Source organism: Salminus brasiliensis, chromosome 20 (assembly GCF_030463535.1).
Source record: "Salminus brasiliensis chromosome 20, fSalBra1.hap2, whole genome shotgun sequence".
NCBI classification, from domain to species: Eukaryota; Metazoa; Chordata; class Actinopteri; order Characiformes; family Bryconidae; genus Salminus; species Salminus brasiliensis.
The window spans coordinates 32,410,849-32,438,295 of NC_132897.1; the positions used below are offsets into that span (position 1 = coordinate 32,410,849).

The following is a 27,447-nucleotide window of genomic DNA, read 5'->3' on the forward strand; positions in this document are numbered from 1 at the left end:
ACTGTTTTTGGCAAGTATCAAGTCCTGTTAATGCTTCGAGCTCAGAGGCTTTCAGCTCTTACTGGGGAACTGGCCGTTCTTCCCTGCAAAAGGCTTCCAGTTCTTCTAGTCCATCTATTCTTTCTTCTCCCGATGAAATGCTCCCTGCGGCTCTGACTGCAACACAACGTTCAATGTTCAATGCCAGTCAAAAAGTCTCGACCCACCTGGTTGAACGTGTGCTGCTGATCATCATCATCACCAAATCCAGATCACTACACAGGTCACTATATAGAGCCTAAAAATCTTTTTCAAAGTGTCCAAACTTTTGCATGATGCCCTAGTGCACAAATCTGACCTTTCTAGGCATGGTGTGGCATTCCTGTGGTCTCTAGCAGCGAGACCTGCAGCTCAAGTTGTGTGGTGGGACCTCCCACCATGGATAACATCAATTAGCCATAGGTGTCTATGAACCCTGTAAGACATGCCTGTAGTATTGCTAGATTGCTTGCACAGGTATGGTAATGCTTCCATTTACAGTCTACTGGAGCTTTTTCAGCATTTTACAAGTACAAGACCTTCAGAACCTTCAGTCAAGCTCAATTTGACCCATTCAGACTGGTTCCTTAGCAACACAAACACCAAAGGAAAGCTGTGTTTTTTTTACCACAAAAACAAACTGATTATCTGTTTTCATGAACTTTCATCTAAGCGTAAACCAGGGTGACCATGCGTCCTCTTTCTCGGACATGTCGTCATTTTGGGACGTGAAAAATGTGTCTACGTCAACCATTGGTCAAACTGCTCAAGTCCCGCCTTCTCGTCGTCACTACTGATCTTCATGTACCTGTATCTACATCAACCATTGGTCAAACTGCTTAAGACCCGCCTTCTGGCCACCACTAATGATCTTCATGTACCTGCAGCTCAATCAACCATTGGTCAAACTGCTTAAGTCCCGCCTTCTCGTCATCACTACTGATCTACATGTACCTGTATCTACATCAACCATTGGTCAAACTGCTTAAGACCCACCTTCTGGCCAACACTAATGATCTTCATGTACCTGCAGCTCAATCAACCATTGGTTAAACTGCTTAAGTCCCTCCTCCTCACCACCACTACTGACCCACGTCAACCATTGGTTAAACTGCTTAAGTCCCTCCTTCTCACCACCATTACTGATCTACATCAACCATTGGTCAAACTGCTTAAGTCCTGTCTTCTCGTCATCACTACAGATCTACTATACCTGCATCTGCATCAGCCATTGGTCAAACTACTCAAGCCCTGTCGTCGCACCAGCACTAATAATCTATATGTACCTGCATCTACGTCAACCATTGGCCAACCTGCTTAAGTCCCACCCTCTCGCTGCCACTACTGATCTACATGTACCAGCATCTACATCAACCATTAACATCTTATTGCTCCTTAAGACAGTTGATTTTAGACATACTTACCTCCCTCCTACCCTCACACACACTCCCACGATCCCACAACCTAGGCCTACTTAAAGCCCCCCAGCCACAACATCCTAACCACAACAAGAGTGAGCTGATGCAGTAACTACAAGCTAATTGCAGTAACCATGAAGCAACACGCTAATCCTTGAGCTAAAGTCCTAACCACAAGCTTCTTCACTTCAGCTCCGGTCTGCTGAAGAAACTGGGTGTATCAAACATGCTACACGCTAACGTCCAGTGTAAACACACACAGACATTGTGCAGTATCTGCTGTAAGTTAAGTATCTTAAGAAAGTACCCAATCAAGTCAATTAAAGGCTAGCAATCAATGAAAGCCAGCGGGAACTGATTCTTTTCTTTCATCACTGTTAGCAAACGTAGCAAGCAATCATCTGTAACCATTACATTTAAAAGCCAAAAAAGCCCATCTGCCAATTGCCCGCACTGTCCAAGGGCGTTTCGCAGAGATTAAAAAGAGTTTCTAGTTACTGAAAAAGCCCCTCATATCACACATCAGTGAGTGCCACGGAACGGATTATGCAATTTTTACATCATGTGCTCAAGTCGTTTCGGATTGGGCGCCTTGCGGATGATACGCAGCATGCTGTCAAGATGAAAACACATGGTGTACCGGCTAGCAATGACTGACGGAGGATTCTCTGGGACACAAGTGAAATGAACTGCAAGTGGCCGGTAATTCATTCATGTTTTGGGTGATTTTCACCCTTTCTTCCCTGTAAGAGGCCTCTAGTTCCTCTAGTAGTCTTGCCGCACTGCCGGTTTGAGGCTTCAGCTTCGGCTCAGAGGCTTCAGCTTGCTCCTCTTAAGGGATTTTCCACTGTGGATCTAAATTCTAGAAAACTAAATAACTACTTCTCAATCTGTTTTTCTCAAAACATTCTGGATACAGTCGATCGGTCCTCTAGGTTGTTGTCGTCATGCAAATGCCAGAGACGCTGAAAAAACAAAAAACATACTACCATTAACTGAGCATCTCAAGCAGCTTCCATCATTGTTCATTAACCTTAATCAAGGTAAAATGCTCAATTATTCGCCCATATATCGCCCGGCATTAAAATTTCAGTGTTCCACATCAGGATCTGTTCTCCCCCCACCCCCACTTTATATATCCGAAGAGAAGCCCAATTTTATACCCACAGCCATGCTCATCCCGGGGATATAGACAGCCTTGGGTAACGCTAATGCTGAAGTGATTTTTGTCTGGGCTTCTATGCAACAGCGTGATCTAAATGAATCGCTGTACTTGACGATAATGAAGGCGGAGAGGCCAAAAAACTGCTACAGGCGAAAAGGCTACTTAGAAATTTCTTCAATATTCCTTCACCTTTCGGAACAAGCTGTAATACGTGGGATAAATAAGAGCGTGGGCCTGTGGCACTTGGAAATAGGCCACGGCACAGATTTATGTTCAATAATAAGGGTAATGGAGCTATTGTAGAAATGCTGTCGGGGGCTCGGGTTGATTGATCTGTCTCTCCCCGAGCTCTGGTAATGGAGACACATTTATCTCTGTGAGGCATGGGCCACGGCACCAACGGCTATAGCTCTCTTCGGAGTGCTGAGAGAGATAGAATGAGCGAGCGAGATCTTAATTGAAGCAATAGTTCGGCAATAGTCGAATTTGATCATTTTTAAGGGTGCCTTATTTGAAATGTATCCTTCTCAAACTCTAGAAGTGCAGTAATACTATGAGATTTATACTTCTATAAAACATCCAGAGCAGTCTATAGTAGTATTCTCTCACATATGTAAGAGTTACTTGTGTAGTATTCTTTAGGAAACGTACAGGAAAGAATAACCTAAGTTAGTGAACTAACTAATACGCAGCCAGCTTATGAGTAAATGTGAACTCGCTAACTGCAAGCTAAGTCCCAACCACTGAGCTAACATGCTAACATGGCAACCACATCCAGTCACTGATATAATGATAATATACTTGCATAATAATCCAATTACACCCTTTTACTAACTAAAAGAGAAAGAAGCTATCTTTTAAACTGTAGTGAGATGTGGAATTCCGCAAGGCTCTATTTTAGGACCGCTATTATTTACGTAATACATGTTGCCACAGGGCACAGTTATATACAAACGCTGGCAATAACTTCCACAGTTAAGCAGATGATAGACAGCTGTGTATTTCAGCCAAACCTGATGTCAAATCTAGCTGTGTATAAGAAGTGAAATGCTGGATGTCACGTAACTTCCTCCATCTAAACAATGTCAAAACACAGGTTCTGATTTTGGGTCCGAAAATCCACAAGACTTGATGTTAAATTGGCCAGATTTTTCTGTTATTCCTGTTTTAGCAGCTACAAATCGTGGCGTCAAATTCAATTCATATCAATCATTTACCAAAACATGGCTAAAATGACTGGGACAGCTTTTCTACATCTTTAAGTTGACTGTTTATTACGATTTGCAGTAATAGAAATATGGTCACTTCAACCCTTAACACGCTTACTAGCTAAGGTGCATTAGTCAGTAACTACAGGGATGTCTGCGCTGATGTGTACTTGCATCAGTGAAGGTTCTGGCCCTTGTTGAACTGCCAGAAGAGAACATAACTGAGTGCAACTCTGCATCTGGCTGGCTGCAATTCCCCGAGCTCAGACTGGGTTCCTCCGCGGCACGGCTGGGAGGGAAGAGAACAGAAACGTTCCTTACTGATGCACTTTTATGTGCGACTTCGGTCGGTGTCGGGCTTAATTGGCAGGCTACGGCAAAGACAGCCTGTCCCTAATGACGATAACGATCTCTCATTAACAGGCGCTAACCTTCACAAACCCTTCAACAAAGCAGGCTCACATTGGGCCACTTTGCCGTCTTTGCCTGGCCAAATGTTGGCGAGAAACCTCAAATGTCCATCTGTCAGCGCTGTGAAGAGACATCGAGCTCTCGCTTTTTTCGCTGGCTCTCGCTTTCACCACTTTCTTGCACTGGAGATCTAGATCTAGATCCTTTTCGAAATATCAGCTCAACTTTTAATCCAATATAAAAAGATCAATACATTTATATATTAATAATAATATATACACACAGTTCAAAGCTCAATAATTTAACTACGGCTTAAGGCCGGGCCTCTAACCCTGACCCATCTTCTCACCTGCAGCCCAAAAGCAAATCAAGAACTTCTGAGGCTGAATGAAGTCGAGCAGGAGGAGCAGGGCTGGTGACCACTGGTTTAGGGATGGTCCTGGATCAATCACTGGATAATACACCTTATAATAGCGTAATACATCTAGACTTAAGACCAACTTCTGAAGCTTAATCTAATCTAAATAAATTACAGTTCTTGCAACAAGAGGTTCCAGAAGGTTCTTAGCCGCCCTAGCTAGTTGTTAGCCAGCCAGCTAGGGCGTTTTCATACTCGTTCTTTGCCTTTTTCAGGGCATTATCGCACTTGTCCAGAACAGATAAGTTTGTTTAGGGCAGGGGCTCATTCCCTCAATGGTTTGCTTTCACACAGATGAATTCCCTTCAAACCGTGGGTCAACTGGGCAACTTTCTGAGCACATTTATGGCAAAGTGATAGCACCTAGGTTCAGAGTCTACTCGAAGCGAACCCCGCATCATGGATTCTGTTCACCGTAATGGCCAAAACCACATCAACTCAAGTCTGCGGCACCTTCATGAAGACCCAGATGCAGTTTAGCGGAGTTAAGAGAAGTTTCTGGGCATGTATTTTTAGAAAAGATTTGGGTGAACTGAAAAATTCTTTCCAAAAATGAATACTTATCATTACCACCCTCTCAGAAAGTAGGTGACATCTTCCCAAGTGGTTCAATTTGCCAGCGAAAAGCACTTCAACACCAGACTGACCTTTCAGCTCCCCACTATCTCCTAGTCTCCCCTTTCCCACCCCTCTTAGAAAAAGAACTCTGGGAAGTTCACCTCACTGACCCATGAGCATTTTCACTGGAGGAGAAAGCTACAGACAGAAAATTGCTTGCTGGGGAAAGAATCTCCGAAAAACACAAACATCAAAACAAAACAAAACACAAAACCACTGAGGTTTCTGGGTTTTTCCGAGAGACTGAAGGCGTAGAGAAAGAAAGTATTGATGATGGGCTCAGCTCCATGCCTGCTGGCCTGTCTGCCAAGGAAGGAGAAACTGAGCTGATGGTTGGGTGAACTCATAAGGGTTTTCTGCCACTCACTTTCCACAGAGTTTCAGCCTGGATGCTTGTCGTTTCGACTCCATTGGATGTCCCTGACCCCCACCACCCACCCACTCACTCCGGGCAATCTCACAGGGCGATCTCTAATGAGGACTGAAGAGAGATTGATGCCGCACTATGAAAGCAGAGAAGGAAGAAGGAGGCCCAATCTGGACCACTAGTTACATTTTAGCGAAGAGGAGGAAACTCTACAAGCTTACAAAGCTAAGTAAAGTAAAAAGCGCTAATTAAAGCACACTCAGGTTTGTGGACAGTGGAGCAGATGGACGCTAGCGTTTCAGGGCGCTCCCGTGTCTGTGTTACCTTCTGGCACTCTCCTTTTAATTAGGCTGTTATAGCCTCTATAAAATCCTCTCAGAACTAACTCTGTCTCTTTACCTTCTCTGAGTAAATGGCCACCCAGCCAGACCTGCTGGAAGATTGCCCTCTACCTGCATCAGACCAGCTGCCACCTACCGGTCCGACCAGCAGGCCCCCCACCCACCACCACCCATGCCAGACCTGCGGCACACCCTCCCACCACTGCTACCTGTTTAATGACCATGTTAAAACCTAAATGGACTCTTGGAGATTAATGGAGATTTTCCTTGCTACTGTCGCCATTGGCTGCTCACTGGGGGGGTCTTTGATCCTTCATGTCTTCTTACTTTTTTTTTGGTCTGTCTTTTACTAATTACTAATTATGTAAAGCTGCTTTGTGACGACAACAGTTGTAAAAAGCTATACAAATAAATTTGACTTGCCTAATTAGAAATGAGCTGATGTTTATACATCAGCATTAAAACACCAGAGGATCACTGGTTCGACTCCTGGGTGACGACAGCAGGGTAGCTGGCTCGCTCTTTCTACCCACATCACTTCAGTGTGACGCTGGTATGGACGTCTTCTAGCCGAAAAGAGGCGGTGGCTGGTTCTGTATCGGTCCACCCCCTCTCAGGGGGAGAATACCAACCTGATAATGCCCCCAACCCTCCTATAACCTCCTAAAACTGCTAATGACTTCTCCACAAGTTCTTGATCCGTTCATTCATCTCGCAACACCAACTTGCATCACTATCAAACCAAACAAGACAGAAGATGAACCGAGGTTCTCATTGAAATTCAAACCACACCGAACTTGTCTCAGACAAAAAAAAAACAAAAAAAAAAAACATGGATACAGGTTCTCTGTAGTTCCTCCTTGTTCTCCTTCTCTCCCTCTCTCTCTTTCTCTCTGAAGGCAGAGACTTCAGATACCTCGCTGGACCCTTGATACCCTCCCTTTTCCTCTTTTGTTCTTTCTCAGAGCTCACCTAGTCAGATCCAATCAGATCAACGTGGAGCTAAACGGTCGAAGGGCGTCATTTAAGCTCACTGGGAAACGCAGGCATTGCCCAAACACTGCCACAAGAACCTAGTAAGCCTAAAGCTTTTAGAAATGAGAATATTTCCCGCCAAACCAAGCCTTTTAAGGGTTTCTCAGCCAGAAGACTGAACCCTGAGCACCGAAAACAGCCATGGAGCTCCTCGTCACACCTGCAGCCACTGGTAAGTGCCAACCAGAAAACCTGCTGGTCAATGCAGAACCACCAGCCTCACTACTTGAGCTTCACCTCCTGTTCCACCAGCAGGACTGTAGAATTCCACCAATGTTTGAGGTTGCGGTTCTGCTGGAATACCCAATAGGTAGGTCGGTAGGTACCCAATAGGTGGCCTCTCTGCCACCTTTCTCACTCTTGCTCTGAATCAGCAGAAGAGAGGGAAGGCAGCTGAAATGCTTGTGTGGAGGACAAACCTGACAAGCTTGCTTGAGACAAAACGTCAACATTGGAAAATAAATGAGAAAGTCTGCAGTCTCCAACCCTGCCTCCGGCATCCTCCTTCCCTCCTGGGGGGGGCAGAGAGGTTACTTACCGCATTTAGGAATCACCAAATGATGCACTGGGGATGAACATAAGGGATAAACACTGTTCAAAGACACCTAGCCAAGAAATAAATGGCAAAAGACATGAATAAGCGAGAGAGACAGAGACATGAAAGCTCCACCAGCCACCGGCAGCCAAAGGCTAGGCCCAGAAATCCGCTTGTGCACCGAAGCCTTAAGGCAGAATGACGGGTCTGAACCATGTGGATAATCAGCAGTCACCCAGACAGAGCAGCGGAACTTTCCGAAGTCAAGGTTTCAGCAGCGGGCCCGGCTGAATTAAAGATGGGTGCGGGGAGTTTGAGGATGACGGGTGCGCTAAACCTTGTACTGCTCAATTATGGAACAGCTGGGTTGGAGAAGAGAGGAGAAATCTCCTTTCATCAGACCTTTCCTCATTCACATAACAGCATACAGCTGATACCTCGATACGTCTCTGGCTCAGCTCTGCGTGTTCTGAATTACCTTTAGCATTACAACACTCCTCCTGTTCCCTTCCTGTTCCCTTTCTCTCTGAAGTCTTGACGTTTATTCATAAAAAAAAAAAAAAAAAAAAAAAAAAAAAAAAAAAAAAACAGAAAAGCAGAGGAATTCTCAAAAATCAGTTTAGCATTCCACGCCTCCAGGCACAAACTGTAATTAGCAAACTCGCACGCTGAAATTACATAAATCATCACGCTTCGGTTGAATCGGACACGCAGGGCATAGCAAATCAGCACTATCAAACGGTCTGGCCCAACACGTCCGCTGCCAGCTGAGGGCAGCGAGAGATCCAGCGAGAAAACTTGAGAGAGCTCAGATCAGGACGCTGCTCCAGGCCTCCCGACATGAATGTATGGCTGTAATGGCAGCTGTTCTGTACTAGTCTCCCAACGTAGTCCACGCTCCAAATGAGCCTCGGTTTTGACTTCTAGGCTCGTTCAGGTTACTCGCGTTCCAGAGGTGAGAGAACGTAGCCGCTAGGTTCAAACAAACTGAACTTACGGTTAAACTTGATCATAGAACTCTTTAATACCCTTGATTTGAGAAGAATGAATAAATGAGCAGGTGTCCCAATACTTTATTTTTTTTACTTTTATTCTTAAGTCTCTAAAGTCTCAGTCAAGTCTGAGAACACAGCGTTGCTAGCTGTTCAGCAGCCGGGGCCTAGAAAGAGCGCAATTGGCCTTGCTCTCTTGAGGGTGGGTAGATGGCGCTCTTCCCCCTCATCACTCTTCTAGCTAGCGTCTGCTAGCCGGTGTGTCAGAGACTGGTATACGGCGCTTCCCTCCAGACCTTTTTGGAACTGTCGCAGAGGCGACGTGAACCAACACAAGTGTGGCCTCCAGAAGGCAACCCTCTTTAACTAACTTCAGATTCCAGTGCTGAAGGGTAGGAACTCTTACAGTACAGTACAGTACAGGGCTGTATCAGGGGCAGAAAATTCAGGCTGGCTGGCTTTTCTGTGCTTCTCCTGTTGATGTGTGGAGAATTTTCACCCAAGACTTCACAGAGCCCCTCTGTTCCCATCTCCGTTCTCCCCTCTCTTTATTAAAAATGCCAGCTTTATCAAAAAGTCCTGATGCAAATCCAGAGGTAGCTTGGCGTTCAATTATGCGAGTCCCGTTCTCTGAGGGCGGCTCGAGAAAGAGAGAGAGAGAGAGAGAGAGAGAGAGGATGGGGAGCATTAATGAAATTCTTTCAAAAAGGGGAGCTCAAAAGAGATGGCGCCCCTAATAGACTCTATTTTCACCTTATATGGAGCTGATGCACACACACAAGAGCTAGTGTTGGCCCGGACTTCGGATGATTCATCTACCTCAATTGTGGAACGTTAGAATATTAATGACTATTATTATTAAAATATGCATAATAATAATAATAATAATAATAATAATAATACATTTCATTTTATTCTTAATTGCATCTAGCTTGCTGACCAGATCTAAAAATTTGTCTAGTCCCTGTAGAGAAGTGCTGCCAAAAGAATAGGACTCTCTGTAGCAGATAGCTTTATACCCTGGTATTAGGCAGAATGGTGCCAATAGGTTTATATTTGCTGATCTGCTCCAGAGAGCCCTATTCTATTGACAGTACTTCTCTACAGGGACTAGACTAGGCTGTGTTTGTGCATCTGTGTCAGCAATGGGTGCAAATAAAGGCAGCTGAATGCATTCGTTTAGAAGGGGTGTCCACAAACATTTGGACAGACAGCGTATATTTCATGGAGAGTTCAATTTTCTGCTCTGTTGTTTTGCAGGACGCACTTTAAGCCCTTAAACAGCCTATGGGCCGCCGGCAGGTCGTAGAATAGCCCAATCGGTTTCTAGGTAGAGGTGGTGGCACCTCCGCCCATAAGCACCTCCATCAAGGTGCCAAAAAAGGCATTAAATGATGCATGTGATGAATATGAGGAGGGAAACCTGGTTCACAGGGATTTCTGGTTCTGGTTCTGCGCGACTTGGGCATCAAAACTAGGCAAATACCAGCACTTGTAGCAGCACTGCTCCAAGAAAACGACGGTTCTGGTTTAAGAGCAGCGGCTGCAGCTCATTAGATTTAGTCTGCAATGGAAAATGAGCAGTTTTGTTGTTTATGAATTAAACATTTAGCCTCAACAAATGTAGGTCACTCCCAAATCAAAGGAGTTTATTTGGAAACCGCCTCATTACGGAGGCTGCTCTCGCTTCACCTCTAAATTGGGCTTTTGCTTTGCATAAGTACGGCATCTATACCGTAGAACAGCCCGGATTCTGTTCATTAGAACAGCTTCATTTTCAGTAGCGATGTGCTGATCAGGTTATTTCGCTCCGCGATACGATCCATGTTTCTTGATGCTGAGGATCGGCTGATCTTTGTGTTTAGATAAGACGGGCTAAGTCAGCTAACCTTAGTTAGGGCTGCACAATATTCATATACAGCAATTTTCACCATACTCCACCAGTACTAGATGCGATGCTGATGCACTCCCGTGTATTTCAAATTGGAGTAAAATAAGTGATACTGTGTAGATACAATCTGCCACCACAAAGAAAGTAAGCCTAGTCCTAGACTCTAAATTCTATGCTCAACTGAGAACCACCATACAGAATCCTCTGTAGTCTAAGACTGGGCTTATTCCCTGTCTGGGGAAATAGCCCTATATGTTCAAATGTTTGTGTTGCACCCATTGCTGACACAGATGTGCAATTGCACAGACACACACAGCTTGTCCAGTCCCTGTAAAGAAGCGCTGCCAATGGAATAGCACTCTAGAGCAGATACACATGAACCTACTGACAGAGTGTCTAATGCCAGGTGTGGGCATTATGAATGAATGAAGGAGCAGGAGTCCCAATACTTTTTTCCATATAGCTTACAAGAATCCATCAACATATTAAACAGTCAATATATTGTTTCTTAGGTGCCAAAGTTGTAAAAAATTTGACAACGAACGTTTGAACGCCTAAAAAAAAAACAGACACAGAACGTGTCCAGATACTTTTGTCCCATATAGCGTATATAAATCCATCCATATGAATTCATCCTCACATGCACCAAAAAAGGCTATTTGCCAGCACTAATGCTTCCATCCAAAGACGTTTTTACGACAAAGGCTGTGGCAACAGATACAGACAACAGAGTGTCCCAATACTTTTGTCTAGTGCATGCCCGCCGTCTCCGAGGATGTCAGCAGTTACCCTTTTCAAGAGAAATACTGCATCTTCTTTGGGAGCCTCCTCTGCTCCTCTGGTCAAAGACCATTTCTTATTCAAAGTGTTTTAAGAGCTGTTCAGTTCAAGTCCTGCCAGAGGACTGCGGAAACGACACGAGTACGGCCCAGTTTGTTTTGGTCAGAGACCAAAATAATTTCACAGCGCTTGCTTTTACTGCTTGTTTGCCGATATGTTTTCCTTTTAAATCCGTCTAAAAACAGCGGCGCGTCTCTCCACCCAACACAAGTTGAAGACTGGGACAGGAGCTAGGTTGAAAGAAAGGTGCGTGAAGGGGCGTCATTAATATTGCATTTTTCTTATAGGGTTCTCTTTGGACAGGCTCTTCTTGGCACTTTTTGATGTGGAGTAAATACATACTGGCATACTGAGAGAAATAAGAGCAATTCATAGTGGGCTGGCACTACGAAAATTACATTGAAGGATAGACTTATTACCGTTGAAGGACATGTGGAACTTTCAGTAAACGTTGTGTCCCGGCAAGTTAAATGCCTTGACCTTGCCTGACCTGTAGCTAGAGTTTGCCGGCCCGTGGTTCCGCATGGCAAACATGAGCGCAATACGTGAAGGGGCTGCGTCTTAACGCATCACGCTGCCATTAGGAAAAGCTCCTGCAGGTTGAGAAGCACCACATCACACAACTGAAGCTCCCCTCGCTCACACATTCACACGAACTGCTGAGGCCACTTCTCTTTTTTTTTTTTTTTTTCACCCATGCTAAAGTGGGGCAAAATACATCTTTCACAGTATTTACTGCATTAAAGCTGAGGGAGGTTCTCCGCCATAGCTGGAGGATCAGACAGAGTGAGAGAGGGAGCGCGAGCGATCGAGAGGAGGTGGATCAGGAGCAGCCATTAATGATTAAAGTGGCCCTGAAATAAACAGTTTGAGGTACTACATAAACATTGTAGACGTGTGCGATTCACTGGATACGAGAAGCTGGTCTGTGACCCTGAACACACTCATACAGTTGCACACACATATATATATATATATATATATATATATATATATATATATATATATATATATATATATATATATATATATATATATATATATATATATATATACTCTTGTCTTCTCTTGAGCTGAACTCAGGCTAGGATGGCCTGATCCGGTCATGTTTGCAGATGTTTTTAAAGGTTCTCCACTTGCAACTGATTTAGGGAACAGGGGAACGGCTGAACGGCTGATTTCTAAGTGTGCGGAGATCTTCCTAACCCCCTTCCCAGACTCATCTGCAGCTACGTCCTTCTCTCTGAAGGCCTCGGACAGCTCTCTGGATCTTTGGTTCTCCCGCCATAGTCATGTGAGTGATTTAAAAGCAGGTGGGTTGTTCATTCCTCAGCACCAACACCTGCTCTCAGGAACCATACACAAGTACATACACACACACACACACACACACACACATGCTAATCAATGATTCAGACCGAGCCGGCGTTCCCAGGCGCCTCACTCGCAGCTGTGAGCAGAACACACCAGGTGCCAGATGGCTCTGTTGATACAGTCGGATTCAATCCGCGATGAAGTCACGCAAACAAACGTCCACGGTTGAATACTGCTGCTTTACTGTAGCCTGCAAATTCCCAATGACTGCAGCAGCGCACGGCACTACACACACACACACACTTCGCAACCATCGCGTCTTCATTTATTGAGTCTTGTCTGGTTCCCGAGCACCTGTGCACACAGCACGCCCTACTGGCGCATGCAGAACTTCTTAATGAGGGTGCGTTAGCCCTACTGTGATGCTTTTCTGGGTTTACTGTGGGTGTGAGCAGTACTTCTAACACAATGAACAACTCAGGGTTGCCAGATTGGAAAAGTGATGTTTATTCATTAGAGGAAAATCCTGGAAAACCGAAACCGAGCTGTAAAACAGGTCCATTCCAAAACACCCCCAAATCAGTGGAGTCTGACCTTGCATAACTGGCCTTGCTGTCTCTCAGGGGTGGTTTGCTAGCACTTGCATCTGTTGGGTCGGTAAATATCTATTAATAATTAGAATAAGAATTGCATAATACACTCATTAAAGCCTTTTGTAGCTGGTAATTCTTGGGTCACTGCAGATCTGAGCTGGTTAGTCATGGTTCCTGCTGCAACACACACTGAAACTGGACTGGTTTAGGCCTGGGCTCTTGAATGTACTGAATGGCCTTGAGCTATTGAATCTACAAGAGCTAAAGTAGCCAATGACTCAGATTAAGAAAGCCATTTAGTTAACAATGGCTAGCAATGCTATTTCTTCTAGACAAATCTTACATTACTAAGTGCTTCACAGGCCTGGGTGGTTAACAGGGTTCTTATTATCAGCTCACTTGTTAATTGTATTGATAATTTATGACTTAATGAGGTGGTCAAGACCCAAAATCTAAAGGATTTGCTACCTGCTACTAAGAAAAGTGGCCATAAACCAGCACTGGACGGGACTGGGACTCTCTGGAGTCTAAGGTCGTCATGCTCAGTGCCAAGCATCAACGGAGTGAAGGAGCACCATCCAATACCTTTCAGACGATTCACTGGTGCTCTCGTGAGGCTGGCTGCAATCTTTCGTACAGCAATTTTTCAAAATCTAGTAGAAAACCATCCCAGAAGACCAGGGCTGTAACTTGAGAAACAGGACGAACTTCCGATCACTATCCTTGATTTCAGAAGCAACCCTGAAAGATCAAGTGTCCATAAACTTTTGGACATGCAGAGTGCAGGCAGAATCCTATTTGCAAACAAATATTATCAAAGCGTTAAAGGACAAGCCTTTAGTGTCTCTAAGATTATGAAAGCATTCAATCAGGTGTGTCCATGCTGCTGAGTGGTATGGTAATTTGAAGGAATAAGAGCTCACCTCAGGGAAAGATGCACCCCCCCCCCACAACCACCCTCCTTTATTTCCTCGCCTGATCAAATGATGAGGCCCAATCTAATCTCAGCACATTTATTGAAATGCTATGGTGTAATTTATTCTGAAATTTCATCTGGATGACTGTGTTCCTATGATTGGGAGACAGCGGACCAGTCGTTGGAGAACAGTGATTTATACGTTTATATTAAAGGAGTGGTTGTAGATGATCAGTTTGAACAGGAGCTAGGAGGCACCTCTACAAATCTAAACCACATATACCAGGCTGTGCAGCCTAGAACTGGACAGATTTGGAGCTGTCGTCCTGCAGTGCCCGTCTGTATAAGTGTTTTACAGCCATTACACCATTTGTCCATTCAAATAAAGTAGAATTATTAGGATGTCATCCATATATTAGACAGCAGGTTCGATCCTTGGTCATGGCATGGTCATCTATGACTGGGACTGGGAATTGTTCTCCATAGATGGGAAGGGTGGCCGCTGATCCCCACCCATGACCCAGCTAGTAAAGCTAGCCAGCATGGGCATCTGGGTGCAACAGAATTAAGAGTCAACAGGCTTAGCAGAGTGCAGAAGCCCAGACATCCCAGGGCCAACCAGTTCCACCAGCTAGCTAATTCTGGGGATCCCAGGCACTCCCGGGCCAGACATCCAGGAGATATAATCCCTCCAACAAGTCTTGGGACCAGGGGAATCCTAATCAGATGCCCGAAGCATCTCAGCTTTCCCAGATATCAATATGTGCAGTCACCTGACCGAAGAAGAGGGTGGGGACATAGATCAAATAGATCGACTGCCCAGCGCTGTGGTCCTACCAATACATATGGTCGATCTCACAAGACGACCCTGAGATACCCAAAGCTGATTCATCATACTGGGTGAGAATTAAAGATTTAATATGGCATATTTTCAAAGTTAGACCAGGTAGACCTGGTCGAGACCCCTAGTATCTAGCATTACAGTAAACAAGCACTGGTAAGAGAGGAGGCATTCCCCCTTACTGTACGATCGCCACTCCTTTTTCAACACCAGGCTGTTCAGCATTCGAGTCGTAATGCCAGTCCACAACCAAGCTGCTAGTAAACAAACGTTCCTCTGTGCCAGGAATACACTGCAGCCAATGAGCCAAATTGTAGCAGTAGACGCTCTGCTTTGCTCACTCATCTGATCTAATGGTTTCCGAAATTAATTGGCAGCCTCGTTGTGATGAGCTTCGCCGCTGCTTGTTGCGCCATTTGCTCGCGACTAATTGGTGGAAGAAATATGGAGATGTGGCTCGTGATCCCCTTGTTGACAGGCCCGGAGCCAAAAATAAAGACTTCTAGATGGTTCAATTCCATCTGTTTTGTCACATTCGTTAGACAAATTATTCCTGGCAATGGGCTTGGCGGCAGGATGCTAGTCCGCGGCGGCGGCGGCGAGAAAGCAGCACCAATTACTGACAGGTAATTAGCAAACACCCGGGGAAATAAAAGAAAGAGAAGCGGGCGGGAAGATGGAAGAAGAAAAATCCACACAGAAGAACTCAAACGCAGCGGAAAACGTCTGAATTGTGCTCAGGCTGCGGCTAGAAAGATGCGGGAGAGAGAGATTTCAAATGGATGGATCTATGAACCAGTACATGCAAGGCAAATCTTAATAAATGGTGCTCGCTCGCTGAAGCCGTTTGATGTAGATGCTCACTTCAGAATTTCAGATAAACAAATCCAGAAGCCATCCTTCATATCGACTTCATACCAGGAAAGGCCAGGAAAGCAACTCCAGTTCACGAATGTTCTGGACGTGTAGAACTGTGCCCAGCCAAGTCAGCCAGCGACTGATCCGTTCATTGCATGTACGCCATTGCAAGTCTGAGGCTATGATTTTGTAGGATTCGAGTCCAAGTCTACACCAAGACCAAGAGATGCTGAGTAATGGCCAAGAGGATGAGTAGATGAGCCCAAGGTAAGACCAAGACCAGGAGATGACGACAACACCAGAGGCGGTCATTGCTAGTAAACAGAACCTAAAAAGGGCCATAGATGCCTGCTATCAGCAGCCAGAGCAACAACCCAAGAACCACAATAATCCCAAACACACATCAGAGGTGGTTGTGGAAAGGAGGCCAACATTAAGCTTGTGGAATAGCCTTCGGAAAACCCTTTGCAGAACCCTTGCAAGTTCGAATTCCCAGACATGTCGCTTTGCCATCAGCATTCAGAGTCCAGAAGAGCACAAGTGGGTAAATGGCGCCCTCTCGCCTCATCACTCTTAAGTGACCTAAACAACCCTAACAAAAACATCTGATCAAGGTGCTTGTTAAGGGACATTTAATCAAATCCTGGATGTGCTGTATGTACATGTTTGACACAGGGTTGATTTCCACAGCTCTGAGAAATCGCTCAGGACACTGCCTATGATGAGTGTATGTATATAAACGTCTGACCACAAATCCCATGTTCAACCAGGTGTGTCCAAACATTTGACTTCGCTTACTGCTCAGCATCCCTCCTGCATGCAACAGCCGCATCACCTGGCGCCGGGAAAACAATGCCATCAAATTCGCTTCTGCCCACGGGCTATTCATAACGTTCACAATAAAACCAGCCTACTTTCCACATCCTTGCCTTTCTCCCTGCTGAGCGTGTCCCCCGAGGGAACCTCCCACTGCTCCTTTTGGACCGCCACGCATTCCATTACTGCTGGGCGCGTGCCGCAAAAAAGTGAATAATAATAATAATAATAATAAAAAAAACACATTTTCACCTGCAACTCGCAGGCCTGCCGCTGCTAATACATTAGACTCGCTAATTACAGAAGCGCCGTGTTCTGCTTTGCTGAATGTATAAACCAGCATGAAGAGACACAACAAATGTGCCCGTCCCCTGCAGAAAAGCCGCCTCCATAAAATAAGCGAGACGGCACCGTTGTCTGAGTTTTATATAAACTTTTGGGTTAATCAAAGGTCAAGAAACTCTTCTGAACACTTCGGCAACTTAACGCAGACAGAAATGGGGCATTGCTGGGACACTATTACGAGAACATTCGTTATCCAGACCTAGAAAAAGATCTTAAGGGAGAGCTCTGCACGAACTAATAGGCAAAAAAGAAAAGTAACGTAACAAGCTGAGCATGCTTTCGGTCATCCTCGTGTTCCCACAGCAAACTCATCTGCGAACTGTGACAGCAGTCAGCTGTGTTTGATGACTAAGATGGGTCTAGAAATCACAGAAATCCCTCCTATACTATTTGAAGCTCCTTCCCCCTCAAAACGAGAGCTAGACAGGTTAAAGTACAGCTTCCAAACATGGGGGAGGTAGTTTTCCACAGTTACAGCTCACCACAAGAGCTAGCCAGACTAAAGCACAGCCTCCAAACATGGGGGAGGTAGTTTTCCACAGTTACAGCTCACAGTGAGAGCCAGCCAGGCTAAAGTACATCCTATAAACATGGTGGAGGTAATTTAACTCACTATTATGGCTCACAGTGAGAGCTAGACAGGCTAAAGTACAGCCTCCAAACATGGTGGAGGTAGTATCACGCACTGTTACAGCTAACCACAAGAGCTAGCCAGACTAAAGCACAGCCTCCAAACATGGGGGAGGTAGTTTTCCATAGTTACAGCTCACAGTGAGAGCTAGACAGGCTAAAGTACAGCCTTCAAACATGGTGGAGGTAGTATCATGCACTGTTCTAGCTCATAGTGAGAGCTAGGCAGGCTAAGGTGCAGCCTCCAAACATGGGGGAGGTAGTTTCCCACAGTTACAGCTCACAGTGAGAGCAAGCCAGTCTAAATTACAGCCTCCAAACATGGTGGAGGTAGTTTCACACATTTCCAGAGGCATGGCTAACAAATGGGAACATTTTCAAGCTGTTTTTATCAAATAACTCGGGATGGGAAACACATCATAGGAATGTATTTTGAGCAAAGAGTTTAAGGGAACACATGGAGCTTAAACAGGCGTTGCTGTGTTCAGACAACATTTTGAAGAACTAGTGGCTGCTGCGTCAGTCAGCCCAACACCACAATCCCAGTAGAACTCAAACAACAGCCAAAGCTTCAAGGATCTCTCTCTTTAGAACAGTGGGAGAATCTCCAAACTTGATGTCCAGCTTTTATACACACTAACCGCTCAGCAACCGAGTGAAAACACCTACCTCTTAGTCTTGCATAGTCGTAAAACTCAATGACCAAAATAATTCCACAGATATTAACCATGGATTTTAGCCCCTAGCTGTAACAACTAACAGTATTTACATCAATTTACTAAACTTTCCGGCACTGAACAAGTACCGCCTCCATGTCTTCCAATGAACCGTGGCTATGGAGCAAGCAGGAACATTTGCACTCTCCTCATTTTCAGCTGGACAAGCTTACACAAACAGTGTACAAATATTCTTGATCTTCTTCAAAACCTTTCAGAAAGCAAAGCAATAAACCAACGTGTTAGTTTGTGTCCTGCTTTCGCCTCGGCCATGCCAGAGTAGCTGACCACGACACCTAATAAAAAACACATTCCCAGCATTATGTCCAGAAGGGCATCTGCGGGAGAAAGTACAAAACCCCACGGACGGTCTTTTATAGGCGCAGACGACACAAACAGGTCGATATGTTTATATAATCGTGTAACTTGGCTACAACTGCATTGTGGGGCTGAGATTTGATCGTACAGGTCTCTATCAGGAGAAGCTGTACCAGCACCAGTATTGTTTTCCTAGGCTTAGCTCGTGTCTTCACAATACCACTGTTCCTGAGTCAGCTGATAAACATCTATGGAGGTGAAAACAGGGCATCAGGAGTGGACAGTGTCTCGGGGCACTGGTCCTTATTCCTACCTTGTATCACTTTATTACTAACACTTACCTTAGACGTCCACTCACTGGCCATTTTATTAGAAACGCCTGCCTCATACATCCACTTGCTAGCCACTTTATTACAAACCCGGAGAGCACGAGAGAGCACAATTTGCCATGCTGTCCCCACTCATCTCTTCCATTGTGGTATTGGCTGGCACAGCAGTCTATTGGCTGATGTATCAGAGCTGGGGAGCTTTCTAATAAACTCAATCATTCATTCACATTTAGCTAGCTGAGGGTTCTCCAGAAGGGGGCGCCATGTCTAAATGCTTCGTTTGTTTTATATGTAGCGTAAAAAGATAGGACGGGAGAGAGAGAACAAGAGAAAAACAGAAGGAGACAGAGCGAAATGAGAGAAATAGGATGGCTGCCAGGCTTAAAATGACTTTCGTCGAGTCCCGCTGCGATCAAAAGGGCTTGGCATTCAAGACAGGGGGCCAAGCACCAGCGACGAGGAGGGTCAGTGTGTCCCGGACTCTTCTCCCCCTCTCTCTCTGGATGGGTGGTCCACCACAGGGGCCCCGAAATCGAGCCACTGGAGTGGGAAATTACACTCCGCCTCAGACGCTGTCGAAGCAATCCGAATGTGATCTGCTGTAAAGCTGACGCAGGACGGAAAGACGGGACAAAGAGAAGCAGGGAAACAGAGAGGGAGGCCCAGACGGAGTGTAGCTAAGAAACCAAGGTCAGGACAAATGTCCATCCATAAATAACATTACGGATGCGCAACTGGACAAAGACATACAGAAACACAGCCAGGCAATAGAATGAGAATTACCAAAGTTAAACTAGCCATTATTAGCAACTGCCTAAACCTTACGTATGTGTAGGAGAGCACTGAAGATGCTGAAGATGAGTTAATGGCTATTAGTATATACTTGATTAACCACGCCCACCCGTACTCTGTACAGAGCTGTGGCTGTGAGCTCATCACTACACGCCGTGCTATTCCTCCCGCCTCTGTACTGAGGAATATCAAGATGTGTATGAACCGATTATAATGCAGCTCCAAGTTCAGGCCGATCGATACAGTGTCTGAGTGGCCCACAACATGACCTCTGCACACCGGTCAGATCGAATCAAAGACTAATATCGATGAGGACACTCGCGAATCGGGATCAGGGTGTATGTGTGTGTGTACAGGGTGTACTAGTCCTACTTTTTACTAGAATATCGGGACACAGTATCTGGACACACCTTGATTAAATGCTAAGGAAGAATTCTAAATAATGGGAAGCATGAATACATTTTTATATTCTAGCAGGGCTGAAAATCTGACATCACGCAGATGTTCTGGGGTGGTAAGTCAGGCTAGCGATAACGTTTGCTATGGGCGGCCATTCTCCAATGATCTGGGCAGATTTACTGCAGGCAGTAGGTTTATTTACAGGCTAATTCAGAGTATAGGTTCTGTAGATAGTCCTATAGTCCTATAGTGTAGATAGTGCCTATAGTCTTTCGTTTTAGACTCATTAGCTGTTTGTTGGGCAGGAAAAAGAGACTAAGGACAAACATTGGCTTTTTTATGTGTAATATTTCAGAATCTACATCACGAGAGTTAAGTTTAATGATTCATTTTTTACATGTAATGAAAATAATAAGCCTAATAAGCCTGAAAACCAGCCAGAAATTATTTCGACAAATAAATCAAATCTTGACTAATTTCTTTGGTTAATTTAGTTTTATTAAGGTTTTTTTTTAATTATATAGATACAGATGTTGGCTGATTCTGATGAAGCGATTTTAATGTTTAAACATGAAATAAAGAACAGGCTATAAGAGCTTATTTTAAACATAAATACATGCTGCTGTCTGTCTCGGTATTCCACAAATCCACCCAGCAACCCAATATCATTTGTCGGTAATAGTCTTTTATATCCAGTGTCTCTTATACTGATTTTTAAATGTTTTTACTGATTTTAAATGCTCAAAAATACGACTACGAACAAATCGACAAATTGATTCAACTGATAATTTGTGTACAGCCCTTAAAAAAAAAAAACATAGTCAGGCACAGTCCTGTCCTAAAATTGACATATGTTATACGAAAGTGTGACTATAAATGGCAGCTGGTAAAAAATTAAGTGGCTGGCAGAATTTTCAACACCATAGACTCAACACCATTGAAGGAACTGCTTGCTGGTATGAATTTACCACATTACTTATTAGAAAGTGCTACTTACAAGCCCTGCCTGGGTAGGTAGGTGCTGGAAAACAAAGTTTCCAGTGTTATTTGAGACACAGATGTGGAGGTTTGCATGAACGTAGGCAATCTTTCCCAAAATACACTTAAAATCAATTAGCAAAAAAACAACCAGTGTGCTCTCCAAGCCCTTAGACCAAAATATCTCCTGAGATGAGAAAACTCAGCTAGGGACATCCACGCGTTTGATCCGCTGTATTGAACGATATTTTTGTGTCTGTGTGGTTGCGTTGGGTGACATACCTAACAGGATTAGCGCTGAGTCAGAGGATGAGCTAGGTGTTACTATACGACACCGTCCAACCAGCCTCCCCCGATTCACATTCTCTCACCAACAGCAAAGAAGCATCTCCACCGCTCCTCACAGTTAAACAGCCGAGTCAGGCTTGCTGTCTGAAGCTGGGGTCTTTAGTTCTGCGGGGCTAATTTCCCATGAGTTGTTTACTGACCCCATAAAGGTACAAATATCATATTTTCATTGTATAACTATCATTTGAGCCATAGTTTCAAGTGGTGCAGCCATCCAACCATATATGGAGATCAAACGTGGCCATTTAGAATCGTCTGAAGTGTAGAGGGTCTTTCGCTTGAAAAACAATACCGTACGAAATTCAGCAGCTTACTCAATGCTATGAAAATCCCGACAACAAAGGGCTCTTATTCGGAGGTACCACGAAGAAAGAGTGCACAGGGTGTTGCATCATAAAGAAGACCCCAACTGACATACATGGTGCAATGCCAAGGTTGGTAGGCCCTTCATAAATACCCAATAAGTGGTCACTTTTGAGTCACGCTCAGGCAGTTGACCGACTGACATTTCTTTGGATGGTAAAACTTATCCATCCATCCAGCTTCTTATCTGCTTCGCAAGGATAGATCCCACAACAAGTTGATTCCCTTAATAATAATAATTTTCTATTTTACATGAATGTGCTATGCAGCCAAATGTTTGTGGACACCCCTTCTAAAGAACGCATTCAGCTACTTTAAAGTTGCACCCACTGCTGACATAGATGTGCACTTATACTTAACGCCAGGCATGGGCTAGAGGGGTATAAAGCCCCCCAGCATTAAGCAGTGGAAGAACTAGTGGAAGCTTTCTTCCCTGGACAGTAGAGACAGTTACTCCAACAAAAGCCCTTGATTTCAGAAGAAGCAATGACTTAACTGGTGTCCCAATACTTTCGACTATATTGCACATGTGGAGCCATCAACATATTAAATATTCTGAATATTCAAGTGTTTATTCTAAACTTTTTAAGCCTATCGAGTGACACTGACGTCTAAGCGTTGGCCCCATCAAAAAAACACAGGTCTGATCACCAGTGTAACAGCGGTGCCCCACGGGTCGTTGGAGCAAGAGGGGAGCGCAGACTCAGACGAGTGGCGCAGAGCAATCGACTCGCCGCTGTGGAGCAGCTGACCTCTATAACGAACACCTCCGCTCACCTAATTATTAGGTCGGTGGTCATAATATTGTAATATCACTGTGTATTGACCCATGGACAGAGAAAGCTAGCGTTAGCATAGCTAAAAAGATGTGGAATTCAGCCTGAGATTAGCAAACTTCTCATATCTGCCATACCGCCTTACATTGAACTCTGTCAGAGACTGACATACACACACACACACACACACACACACACACACACACACACACACACACACACACACACACTCGCCCACAAGCCTGCGATAATATGAAAAATGAGAAAAAAAAAAAAAAAAAAAAAAAAAAAGAAGCTTTCTCCTTGGAAACCGCCGCATATTAATGCTAAGGAAAAACAGGGTGCATTTTCCGGATGCTTCAGGCCTAAAATACACCATGCTGAGCTCATTCTTGGCATAATTCTCCTCCACCGGAGGCTGAGGAGCACAGAACCAGAAGGGAGGGAAAAAAAAGAAAGAAAACTGAGACATCCCCGGAGGTAAAAGCAACAAAATGGAAGCCAATGCATGAGACCGATTTAGCTGAGCTTTGGTTACTTAAAGTTCTCATGCTAAAGTAAAGAGGTGCTTTTAATAATAATAAAAAAAAAAAGGTAAAAAGAAAAAGCGTAGCGAGAATCTGAAGGATCCTTGATGCCACCCGAGTCGAACACACTGAGAAATAATTAGCCCTAATTGGAATCTTCTTCTGAAAATATCGTAATTATCTAATCAGCTTGACTGTAAATACAATCCTATTTTGGGCGCTTTTCTCCGACGCGCGCCAAGCGCTAATTAGAGCATTAGCATAGCAATGGCAACATGAAACATCTTGCGCTCGCGACTCGATTGGACAAAGTGACAGAAATCGCTCAGTGTTTAATCAGAAACAAGCGCCAGTCGCACGCTAGAACCCCGGCTTTGTTCAGCGCTTAGCCGTTATTAGCCACGAAGGGAGAAAAAAAGACTTTTCCAAAAGATTGATGATAAAGAACCGTTAAAAAAAGGCATGTCTCAGTCCTTCATCACCTCGCCGGCTTATTAATCACGCTGTGAAGTCGTGGGCTGGCCTTGTGCATTAATTCAGGACAAAATGACAGGGCAGGAGGACCCTACAGGAGAGTTATGAATGTCAAGACCTGTTCTTTGAACCTTGCAAATATCGCAGGAGTCCCCCACTCCCTCTAAAGTTTAGTCTCTCTTGCTTCTGAACGTGCTAACTCCCGCTCTCTGGGGACTCCTGAAGGCTCTTGAGTAGGTCTAGTAGGGGTCTAGCTCATTTCCTCAGGGCTAGGGTCAGAGCTCCCACGTACTTCTATTAGCATGGATGTTAAGCAACACAGCCACTAGAGGGCAGTTCACGGCCGAGGGTTTCTAAGAACAACAAACATGGGGACGGCGGAGGCCGTGATAATGTATTTACCATAGTGGTGGTCCCGAGTCATGAATTTAATGACCTGCGACAGTCAGTGATTTGGACACTGACACGGAAAGACTTGAGAGACTCCTCAAACCCATTATTGAACAAAAACTATTAACTGAGATTCTGGGACTTGGGATTCCCTGCTCCCGACTCGGGACTGGGCTGGTCTCGGGATTCCCTGCTCCAGACTTGGTTTTCCATTCTAGGGCTTCTAGAATCTTCTAACGGAGTCTAAAAGGTCAGGAGTCGAGCTGCTTCCTAAGAAACGTCATGGTGGGCGACTCCACGGAAAAACCCGTAGAACCTGGCTAACCAAGAGCAGCATGGGCAGATACGTTTCACACGGCAGGTGTACCAGAGAACAGCTGGGCCAGGAAGAATGATGAAAGTAATAAGTGTTACTGAGTGTGTGTGTATGTGTGAGAGAGAGAGAGAGAAAAAGAGAAAGAGAGACCTACATACAGTGAACCACTGGGCCCATAATTAACTGACTTTCTGTCATTGGTGTAGAACTTTCCATAAGAGTCTGTCAAACTGGTGCTGACCTTTCTATCAACCTTCTTCACAGGCAAACCTGGCTTTCACACTTATTAGGAGCCTATGACCGGTATCTCGGAGCTAATTGCCTGATGCCTGACGCTTCGTTTCATCACGGTCTTGAAAGAAGAGGAGTGATTTTTAAACTGTACTCATGGCAGGAGTTACGTGACTGGTGTGATCAGGCAAAATAGTCCCCAGAGAAAAGTAGCCTTTTGAGATTTATCACTATTTCACCACCATCAACGTTCATAATCAATGTGTAAAAAAATCTATGTATAAAAAAAAAGACATGTAGGTTCACTGTTGAATTTGGAAAGTAAATAAAATGTGACTAAAATAGTGTTTTAGCTATGGCAACCGACCAATCTGGTTCCTTTAACCATCTCCATAAAGAAATTTGAGTAGGTACGTTTTTCGACAACGAGTCATTTTGCGCCAAACCCCCACTGTGAAGGTCTTTACATCTCCACCTCTGAATTGTGCCGACATTTTGAAATGTTGGTGAACTTTCCCTTTAACCCTCACCGAGACCACGCGATTGGCCCATTCGCCCCGTTATTCCTCTACTGTGGTGAACACTGTTGAGTGTTTTGCTAAGCAGGATCTTCCGAGGCTATTTGAGAGGAATTATTGGCCATCCTCTACGTGCATGGAAAGCAGTAGACGGTTTAGGCACATTAGATCTACTGTTAATAATTAAGCTAATTAGCAGCATTGGGAGGGTTTAACAGTGGAAGTGCTCCACAGAGAGGCCGACAGAAACGGGCACAAGCTTTACTGTAAAGGGCTATATTCTAAATGTTGCTTGTATTTTCTTCATCTTCCTGGGGTCCACTCAGGACATACGTGGTCATATCAGAATATTATGACCACCTATCTAGTAGTGGGAATAACCGCTCTTGGCTGGGATGATGCTAGTAGCATCATCTAGGTTTCTCCAACAGGACAAGCCCCATCCACTCCTCAGCTAGGTTTCTCCAACAGGACAAGCCCCATCCACTCCTCACCTAGGTTTCTCCAACAGGACAAGCCCCACCACTCCTCACCTAGGTTTCTCCAACAGGACAAGCCCCATCCAGTCCTCACCTAGGTTTCTCCAACAGGACAAGCCCCATCCAGTCCTCACCTAGGTTTCTCCAACAGGACAAGCCCCATCCAGTCCTCAGCTAGGTTTCTCCAACAGAACAAGCCCCATCCACTCCTCATCTAGGTTTCTCCAACAGAACAAGCCCCATCCACTCCTCATCTAGGTTTCTCCAACAGGACAAGGCCCACCACTCCTCATCTAGGTTTCTCCAACAGGGCAAGCCCCACCACTCCTCACCTAGGTTTCTCCAACAGGACAAGCCCCATCCAGTCCTCAGCTAGGTTTCTCCAACAGAACAAGCCCCATCCACTCCTCATCTAGGTTTCTCCAACAGGACAAGGCCCACCACTCCTCATCTAGGTTTCTCCAACAGGGCAAGCCCCACCACTCCTCACCTAGGTTTCTCCAACAGGACAAGCCCCATCCACTCCTCACCTAGGTTTCTCCAACAGGACAAGCCCCATCCACTCCTCATCTAGGTTTCTCCAACAGGACAAGGCCCACCACTCCTCATCTAGGTTTCTCCAACAGGGCAAGCCCCACCACTCCTCATCTAGGTTTCTCCAACAGGACAAGCCCCATCCACTCCTCACCTAGGTTTCTCCAACAGGACAAGCCCCACCCACTCCTCACCTAGGTTTCTCCAACAGGACAAGCCCCACCACTCCTCATCTAGGTTTCTCCAACAGGACAAGCCCCATCCACTCCTCACCTAGGTTTCTCCAACAGGACAAGCCCCACCACTCCTCATCTAGGTTTCTCCAACAGAACAAGCCCCATCCACTCCTCACCTAGGTTTCTCCAACAGGACAAGCCCCACTTTTTATCTCCTTACCCATCCCTCTCCACTTTATTGGAATAAGACTGGCCTCGCCCCACATCATACCTACCAAACAAGTGGGTGGTCCACTTTCATGCTTCCACACAGCCTTTCCAGCCTTCTGTATTACTGTCTTCTATTTATTAAGTTAATTTGTTTATTAATTAATGCATTTTTTAATTCGTTAACTCCACAGCGATGTATTAAAACCATTACGTCTGTATATATCGAGGTTGTGATTTGAAGGTTTCTGAAACAGACTGAGGGGCTCCCAGTTGCGGGGTGTAATGCACTCTGAGTACCAAAATGCTGCAGGGGGAGGGTGGCATTTCCTCAGCGAGGCATGAAGGACAGCCAGAGTCTCACACAGATTGCACAGGAGATCCCAGGATTAGTCACACTCGTCCGGCTCTCTCTCTCACCCTCTCCCTCTTCCCCCTCTCTCAAAGGCATCACTCCCGGCCTTCCCAATCTGTCTGCACCTCAAAGGAAAGGTTAAAGTAAACATGCCGCAGACGAACGGGGAGTATGCCCTGCCTCTTTCCTACACATGTAAATAACCGTGCTAAAAACGGCACAGGCGTGCGAAATGAGCCTACGGCAATCCTCCTGAGACAGTGCGATAGGACGGTCCACACGGCGACGGGCAACCCAGTTCACCACGGCCAATAAACCACAGCCGAGACAACGGGCTACATATTAAAAACAGGCATTAAGGGATGTCTGGTAAACATGACCACATACGCCCTGGAGATTGTGCATCACATCTGTGAAGAATGCTGATGCTAGAGAGAGAGACACACACACACAGATACACAGACCACATTAAAGAAACAGCCCGGGGGTGGGAATCTAATATACACAGCTTTCCCCTTTACTTCAAATGCATTCAATCAGCCAACATGTGTTTGGTGTGTGATGTTTGCTCATTTGCACTTGCAAGGCCAATATACTGTAGCTAACACGTAATGGAGGCTAATAGCCTGCTATATAGCATGGTGCTAACGG

At 45.1% G+C, this 27,447-nt stretch overlaps 1 protein-coding gene across 13 annotated transcripts in view; it reads right to left on the reverse strand.

Moving 5' to 3' along the window:
* arvcfb (ARVCF delta catenin family member b) overlaps nucleotides 1-27,447 on the reverse strand; it is a 225,530-nt gene that overhangs the window by 143,428 nt on the left and 54,655 nt on the right. The window lies entirely within an intron of this gene.